At 37.6% G+C, this 8,232-nt stretch overlaps 1 long non-coding RNA gene across 2 annotated transcripts; it reads right to left on the reverse strand.

Moving 5' to 3' along the window:
• Window positions 1-6,391: 6,391 nt before the first annotated feature.
• On the reverse strand, window positions 6,392-7,951 carry LOC148154829 (uncharacterized). 2 transcript variants are annotated; one of them, XR_015765885.1, is made up of 3 exons: window positions 7,784-7,951; window positions 7,325-7,437; window positions 6,392-6,685 (listed from the first exon to the last, which is right to left on the reverse strand). It is a non-coding gene; the product is annotated as an uncharacterized LOC148154829 (long non-coding RNA). The 2 variants fall into 2 exon arrangements; XR_015765884.1 differs by lacking the exon at window positions 7,784-7,951 and having other exon boundaries at window positions 7,325-7,758.
• Between the last annotated feature and the right edge of the window lie 281 nt (window positions 7,952-8,232).

An 8,232-nucleotide genomic window follows, 5' to 3' on the forward strand; every position in this document is an offset into this window, starting at 1 on the left:
CCTTCAGGAAATCATCACAACATGGCTCCTCTATTAACCCTTTAACAAGGTTTTTACCAGAGTTGCACTGAGAAGTAGCTCCTATAAAGAGCTCAGCAGATGAGCAGCTCGAACAGGTGTTTGCTAATTGCTGCTGGCTAGTCTGAAGGAGCTGAGTGGAGGAGTAGCGGGGGAGGGTTGCTCTGTGAGATGGAAGCTTGGCTGGAGACTGCAGCTCAAAGGAGGATCTTTATGGATATAGGAAGTAATTTGTGAAGCCAAGCGTTTACGCACCTCTGAATGTTTGCCACGGGAGATTAAAGGATTTCTCAAACATCCCTGAAAGAATCACAGCAACACTTGTGGTATGTTTTTGATGACGGAATAACATTGGAACATAATGTACAGCTCAAAAAAGTCAATTTTTGATGACATCCCGTCTTTTAGAATAGCCTACAATAAATCACAAAATTTCAGATAATATTTCTTATCTACCTTTTTCTACTGTTTACCTTTAAGTACAGTACAAATGAAAATTCTACAATCTCCTGTGAAAATGTTGGGTTTTTTAAAGCAAGAAATGGGATCATGCTAAATCACACAAAAAGAAATGTTGGTAGAACTGTTTAAATATCCTTAAGCTAATTTGCTAAACTGTCTTTTAATTAACTTTCAGCTTTCAACCTGGAGTCTATCAGCCTCCCATGTTGACTTAATAATATTGCTTGGACATCTCTTGTCCACACAGGTACCGCCGCAGATTTTATGACAGATTTAGTTTAGCGGAAAACAATCATTTAATAACACTCCATTATTCCAGAGATCTTTATATTATTCAGGAAACTGTTGGCCTACGTAAAACACAAGCAGTACTGACCAAAACCTCCTGCAGCTCAACCAGTGTTAATACAGACTCTTGTCAGCCTCGACTGGTTTCTGGAGAAACATTCATTTTTCGTAACGTGTCTTTGTTATTCAATATTCCTATCAGTTATTGATGACTGTAACATGGTTTAAATGTGACGCAGTGGAATTTGTTTCCTTTAATGCCCTGAACATTTTTTACAGTAAGATGTTTTTGTTGTTTGATGTGTCCTGTCTTGATTTTCTCCAGGATGCCTTCGCTTGACATAAAACTTCATTAGAAATTTCTTGGGATTATTTGAAATGTAATGGACACAGAGACAGACAAGAGACAGGAAAAGAAAAGGACAAAGTAGGGGAAAAGGTTAATACGGAAAGAAGGAGATCAGAGTAGAGAGAGAAAAGAAGCATAACAGGAACACAAGTCTGCCTCGAAACCTGCAGAAAGACAAAAACAAAACTAAGAGACCACAACAGTAAGCAACACACGCATATATAGTAATCACAACTAGAGCATTTCTGAAGAAATTTAAAAGGATTCTGCCAATATCAGTCGAACCCGAGTCAGGTGTACTAATTTGAAAAATGAGCTAAAATACTAAGTTAGCTAAAATGCTGTCAGTAGAATAGTATCTCTAGCATGTTCACTAATGTGACTTGCTCCACTCAGTATGCAGACATCAGTGTATTAGTAAAAAGTATCTAAAATGTTGTGGCATAGCTTAAATGCTGTCTGTAGCATGGGGTGTATCACTAGCATGTTCACTAACATTGACTTACTCATTATGTAAACTAAGTTAAAATTAGCTAAAATGTTAAGGTTAGCTTAAATTCTGTTGGTAGCATCCAGCGAATCAGAAGCATGTTGTCTTCAATGAACTTTCTCCACTCATTATGCTTAATGTGGCTAATGTATCAAAACATAGATAAAATGCTAATTTTTGCAAGACAATGCGCTTCTCTCCTATTGGTATGGTAGTCACCAATTATATCAATGAATCAGGGGCCCCTGACAAAAAATTTGTTTGTGCCCCCCGCAGCTGCTGTTTCAATTTTTTGAGTCTATTTGACCCATAAAAAGCATCACAATTTTAAAGGCCTGCATCTGCCTTGCTTTCTTTGGTTCAATAATTAGCACAATATTTACTGCTCATGAATTTAACATCCAACAGTCCACATTCAATATGCAAGTAGGTTGCTTAAATGTTTTCTTTTAGTTTTAGATTACTGAAATGTCTCTCCCCATGAGCAACAGTCAAAAGCAACGTGCAACTACACATAAAGCAATCCAGAGTTCTCAAAAATGCTATGTAGTTGCATTTTATTCAAGCTGCAGTATATAACTAATAAAAAAATATGTTTTCTCCATATTTGTTAAAGCTGGCACCATGTTGTAGCAGTTTGTTATGAGACAGATAAACTGTGAAAACAATCAATTTCCTCCATCTTCTTCCTGAATTACTATTGCTAGCTAAAGTAATGCACCGTTCTGACCAAAACAACCAATCAGAACCAGGAGGATCTTAGCACTGTCATTATCCTCATTCACTCACTGCTAAATGTGTTAATGGTGGAGAAACAACTTATCATTACAAGAAACCGTTTATCTGCCGTCATTAGTAGCTATGCTAACTAAACTGATCATTCACAGTTTGAATCTGCACAGCTCTGTGCTATGCTGGCTGCAGCATGGCACAAATTAAGCATGTATCTGAAAAACATCTGAATCTAAATATTAGTGATCCTTTAGATTCTTTACAATCTTTCGGCAAACTGAATCTTGAACTAAAGGTTGCAAACGAGCAGCTGCCCATAAATCCCTCTGGGCTATTGAATTGTACTGCAGGTTCATCAGATTCATTTTTATTAATGACAGGTGTGTGTAGCCACAGAGACGTTACGCTGAAACAGAATCACTAAAAGAATTAAAAGAATGGAGCCTGAAAGCCACAGAACACCTGCTGTTCCGTGGCTTTCACAGTCGCCACTGATTCTGAAATTGAGGGTTTGGAACATGTATTTGATGTCGTCATTTGTTTTTGAGGTTAATATTGCTTGTGGGTTTCCAGAATGAATGTCAGTGTTGGCTGTAATCAAAAGGTTTTCCAGCTTTTCTGATTGCCTTGGCGTGTTTTTCTAAACAGAATCAAAATGATCATAACTGTTAGCTCAACCTCGATGTCACTTGGTCATTTGTCCACATCGTGGCAGCCGTTTCTCATTCCTTCCCACAATGCTTTGGGCATGCATCAACAGCCTCCATACAAACATTATCCTTTGCTAATGTCATGTCAGTTAAAATGAACAATGCTGCTCTCTGGTTCATTTTAACACGTGTTGTAAGAGAAAGTGTTTGTGAATTAATTATGACGTTTGTTAAATTGAGTGAATGAACTGATTAGTTCACTGAATTTGAGGAAGTAGAACACTTTGCAGGTTCTTGGCTAGGTTTTTCAGTTCATGCTAATTGTTTTTGATAAATGCACTAGATGTTCCGCAAATGTTTGTAGTGATTTGAGAAATGCAAAAAATAACATTAAGAGTACTTGATAAAGAATTGAAAAATATTTCAATCAAAAACGTCAAATTGTTAATTTGACTTGTTTGATTTATTTCAGTAAGGATCTTCATTATTTACCTTATTTTAGTCATAAACCTCAGAGTATCTCTGTTTGTTTGTTGTTGTCTGTTTTGTATCACATCCTGATTTTGTTGGTTCATAGTTTCAGCGCTGTTATACGGTCATGTTTATACTGGTGTATTGTTAAAAATCAAGTTCAAAACAAAGTTATCTCCCAGCCGGTGCCGTGCCCTAGCTTCTCGCTTTCATTGGATGTCAGCCTTTGCAGTCGGGTTGGTGGTCGATACACACTCCCCAACTGCTTCCAGATCTGCCTCAGAGGGTTTATTTGACCGCAACTGAGGTCGGGTCAGTTCCCCTCACATACTTCCAGACTCCAGTCTTCTTTTCACTCTTACAGACATTCCCTGCTGACTGACCACAGCTAGTGCACACAATAAAGAAACTTTTACTTCTCCCATTTGAGTGGTGAAAAACTCCAAAGAACACTGTTGTTTTAATCCACTCATTCTCTACACACCTTGCCACGTGGGCTGGTGTCTATCACCAGCAGCCATTGGGTGAGATCACCAGTTCATTATATAACGAGGCACACACACTAATACCTAATGGCAATAGAGAGACCAATTAACAGCCATCTTTTTGGAATATTGGAGGAAGTCAGAGTACCGGGAAAGAGTCACACATGCACATTACTCAAAGCTTTGCCACAAGTCAAGACAGAAAACAGGATAGATGAGGCCAAACTGTCCAATATGTGAAACATTATGTCTGGAGATAAAATCAAACAAGAATACACCACCCTTATGATGAAACATGGTGGAGACATCATGCTGAAAAATCCGTTAAAGACAGAGGTATCTATCTATCTATCTATCTATCTATCTATCTATCTATCTATCTATCTATCTATCTATCTATCTATCTATCTATCTATCTATCTATCTATCTATCTATCTATCTGTCTGTATGTCTGTCTGTCTGTCTGTCTGCCCAGCTAGCTAGTTATCTACCTACATATCTATCTACCTCGCTAGCCAATTGCCTATCTGTCTACCTTTTCACTTAAATCTTTATTTTTCGTCAAATGAAGAAACAAGAGGAAGTATAAAAAACCACATAGCTTTACATAACCACTTCAACAAGTAGGTTAGAACAACAACATCAAGTAAATACACATATAAACAGCAGGAGGCAGCAGATAGCTAGCTAGTTACCTACCTAACTAGCTATTCAGCTAGCTAACAACTATGTGTCTGACAGCAGTGAAATCCTGTATTTTCATGTTGTTTTAATTCATGTCTTGCTCTGTTTTCCCACAAGTATTCTGTGGACATGGCAGACCATACGCCGTTCTGATTGGCCAGCGCTCTGTGCCTTTGTACAGACACCTTGAGTGATGTGGTTCTAAAGAGGCCCGGACAGAGTTCTTTATCATAGCTCTATGAGACTTTCAGAGTCTCTCCAGTAATCAGCTCCACATGCCAATAATGATGGATTCCTCTCTGCAGCGGCCCTACAGACGGCGCGCACATACAAATCAGAATTTACATGCCCAAGTCTCTGTTGATCAATAAACATTTACTCTTGAGGAGTGACTGAAAGTGCAGGCCCTGTTGTCATAATCAGATCCAACTTTTGTATCGATAAACACGTAAACCTGGTGATGCTTCAGTATTTTCGTCATGCTGCCTATGTATGCATATATTTTATCGCTTTGGCTTGTTTCTCTGATGGTAAACATTCTTGCACATCTCATAGGAAAAAAAAAAATTAAATCTCAAGCAGCCAGGCATTTTGGCTGCAGCTGCCAGGATTATAGGCATGCAAAAGACATTGTTGTAAATCGCAGAGATCATTTTATGTAATTAGCTGGGAGATTAAGCCAAAGAGCCAAACAACAAATGGCTGTAATACACACATTTGATGAGGTTTAGCTCTTGCTGCTTCAGCTAAAATAATAATAATAATAATAATAATAATAATAATAAAGTTCTCTTGAACAAGGGTGTTCATAGACGCATCAATTCAGAACTTTGTCCACTTTTAATGTGACAGTCAACCTGTACCGTTAAACTGAAAACAAATATCTGTGGAAAAAAATGCAATCCTGCTCTCCTGTAGTTAAATCAAATTCATTTGTATAACACCCCAGATAGCACAGAATGATTGAAACAACATTGAATCAATGTCAGCCAGAAACATTGAATCAACGTTGAACGCCGACATTGAAACAACATTGAAAGTGGTCGGTGACTTGTATGTTGAATCAACGTTAGGGTTTCAACCATAACTGACATTATATCCATGTTGATTCAACCATCATCTGTATGTCAACTTGTATGCATATTTGTGTTGATAGTACATTGAATCAGTTATGAATCAATGTTGATTCTACATTATATCAATGTTGAGTCAACCATCATCTGAACGTGGATCTGCATGCATATTTGTGTTGATTCTACATTGAATCAATGGTGATTCAACACTAATTTGACTGTGGATCTGCATGCATATTTGTGTTGATTCTACATTGAATAAGTTAGGAATCAATGGTGATTCAACCATCATCTGAACGTGGATCTGCATGCATATTTGTGTTGATTCTACATTGAATCAATGTTGATTCAACACTCATTTGACTGTGGATCTGCATGCATATTTGTGTTGATTCTACATTGAATAAGTTAGGAATCAATGGTGATTCAACCATCAGCTGAACGTGGATCTGCATGCAGATTTGTGTTAATTCTACATTGAATCAATGTTGATTCAACACTCATTTGACTGTGGATGTACATGCAGTTGTTTTTATATTGAATGAAAGCTAAGGATTTATGTACATTTTACATCTGATAGGTCTACATCATAACATGCCACTAAAAGTTTCTTTACTGGTGTTAAACACTGTATTATTGGCAGATGATGCGTAAACTGTGTACAAAAGGTTAAAAATGACAACATGGGTTTGATTTAACATTTTATTTAAGAGGGACAGATCTTTAAACATATTTGATTCCTTTTTGACTGTCAAAACAACAGTATGTTGTCCACAGAAGAACAGAGTCCATGAAGTTAAGCTTTGTACTGTATGAAGTAGGGAAACAGTACAAGTTGTGGTAACCCCAGTTTGACTCTGGTTGGCGTCACTTTGATTCCTTGCGATGTCTTCCTCTCATTCTGGCGCATAATGGAGCCACTTCTTGACAATTTTGCTGCAGTCCTCAAGAGTCAGCTTTCGGTCAAACTGCAGAGCAACAGCTGAAAAAAATAAAAGTGAGGAAGGTGCCAGTTAGAAATATGATAAACATTTGAAAAGTTCTGAAACACAATGAAATATTAAACAGTGTACTGGTTACAGGTCTGAGAACAAATACAAACCATATAGTTCCCCATGTAAACTCACTGTTAAATTAATATCTTAATCTTTCATTAATATTTATCTTAATGTTTACATATACAACTGCATTTACCCATCAAGCTGCAGTATAGTGTAGGATTTATGATATTGATATTAAATCAATATTTAAAATAAAGGGCTGTTTATCAGAAAACCTAACAATAAAACTCAGGGAGGATCAGGTTTATTTAACACACCAGAGACAAATAAATCGAACAAAAGGTGATTTATAGTGTAGTTGGAAAAATTATAATTTATACAGAATAAACTTCCATCAAATAGCTGGTTCAATCTTCCATCAACTACAAATATTTCCAAATAAGTTGATTAAATTCCTTAAAAAGTGTCTATATGCTAATAAAGATCCCACACAAGTAACAATAGTCCAGTTCAATTTAACCAGTTACCAATCCAAGGATCAACAGACTGAATCAGTCATTAGCAGGTTTAGTTCAGTGTTTCACCTGCCTTACATGTTAAGTGTTTCCCTTCTGCCTCACCTGGATTGAATCTGTGGATGATTAACAACCTTCTGCACTTCTTGATGGCTGCAGACGGTCATGTAATCATCCAACTCAGCTGTTCTGGTACAGAGGCTCATTTAAGCACGACCCTAAGCATATCATAATAAAAAGTTAAAAACAAGTGATTACTATCACAACAATTTAAAGCCCACCTGGACCAGCCAGCCTTACACTTCCTTGTCCACCACATGTTCTCCCAGACCAAACAATAGGCCCCGCCCTATTTTAAAAACTCAAATCCCACAAAATCTCGCAGGATTTCATACTTAGGCCTGGAGTGGTGGGTAGGATGAAAATAATACAAAAGGAGACATGACCTCAATTATTAAAAATATCCGTTTTGCCCCAAAATAACCAGGATTACTATGGGCACAAAACAATGCCCTTATTTTTCAATAAACACATTTAAGATCAAAGTAATATTGAAAAACTTACCATAAAAGTGCTCAGCGGAGAATTCAATTCAGAAGCCGGTAGCAAACAAGCCAGCAGCAAAGTGGCTTTTTGGTTGGGACAAACCACAAGTGTAAAATTGGGGAGGTGGACTGTACAACTCCTAGTACAGACTTGTAGATGTTTTTGTGTCAACACATTATGCACAGTCAGTAATAATATTTACAGACAAGTAAGAAAATGTACAGAAAGGAATCACAACCCACTGTTCTCAACATGTAGTGCTTAATTTGAAACATGATTAACCCCCACCTAGTAATAAAATGTTCTGACCCAGAGCTCAAGGAGGGGGAGGGAAGAAGGAATGAGAGGGGGTAAAGAGGAGAAGGTTGGGAGGAGCGGCTGGGTGGAGGAGGCTTGGGAGGGAGTAGGGGGAGATGAGGAGGTGATGAGGGATGCAACAAACTGCCCAGATTGCACACAACAGTAAA

Source organism: Poecilia mexicana, unplaced genomic scaffold, assembly GCF_051168715.1.
Source record: "Poecilia mexicana isolate PSO_F unplaced genomic scaffold, ASM5116871v1 scaffold_17, whole genome shotgun sequence".
Taxonomy (NCBI): Eukaryota; Metazoa; Chordata; class Actinopteri; order Cyprinodontiformes; family Poeciliidae; genus Poecilia; species Poecilia mexicana.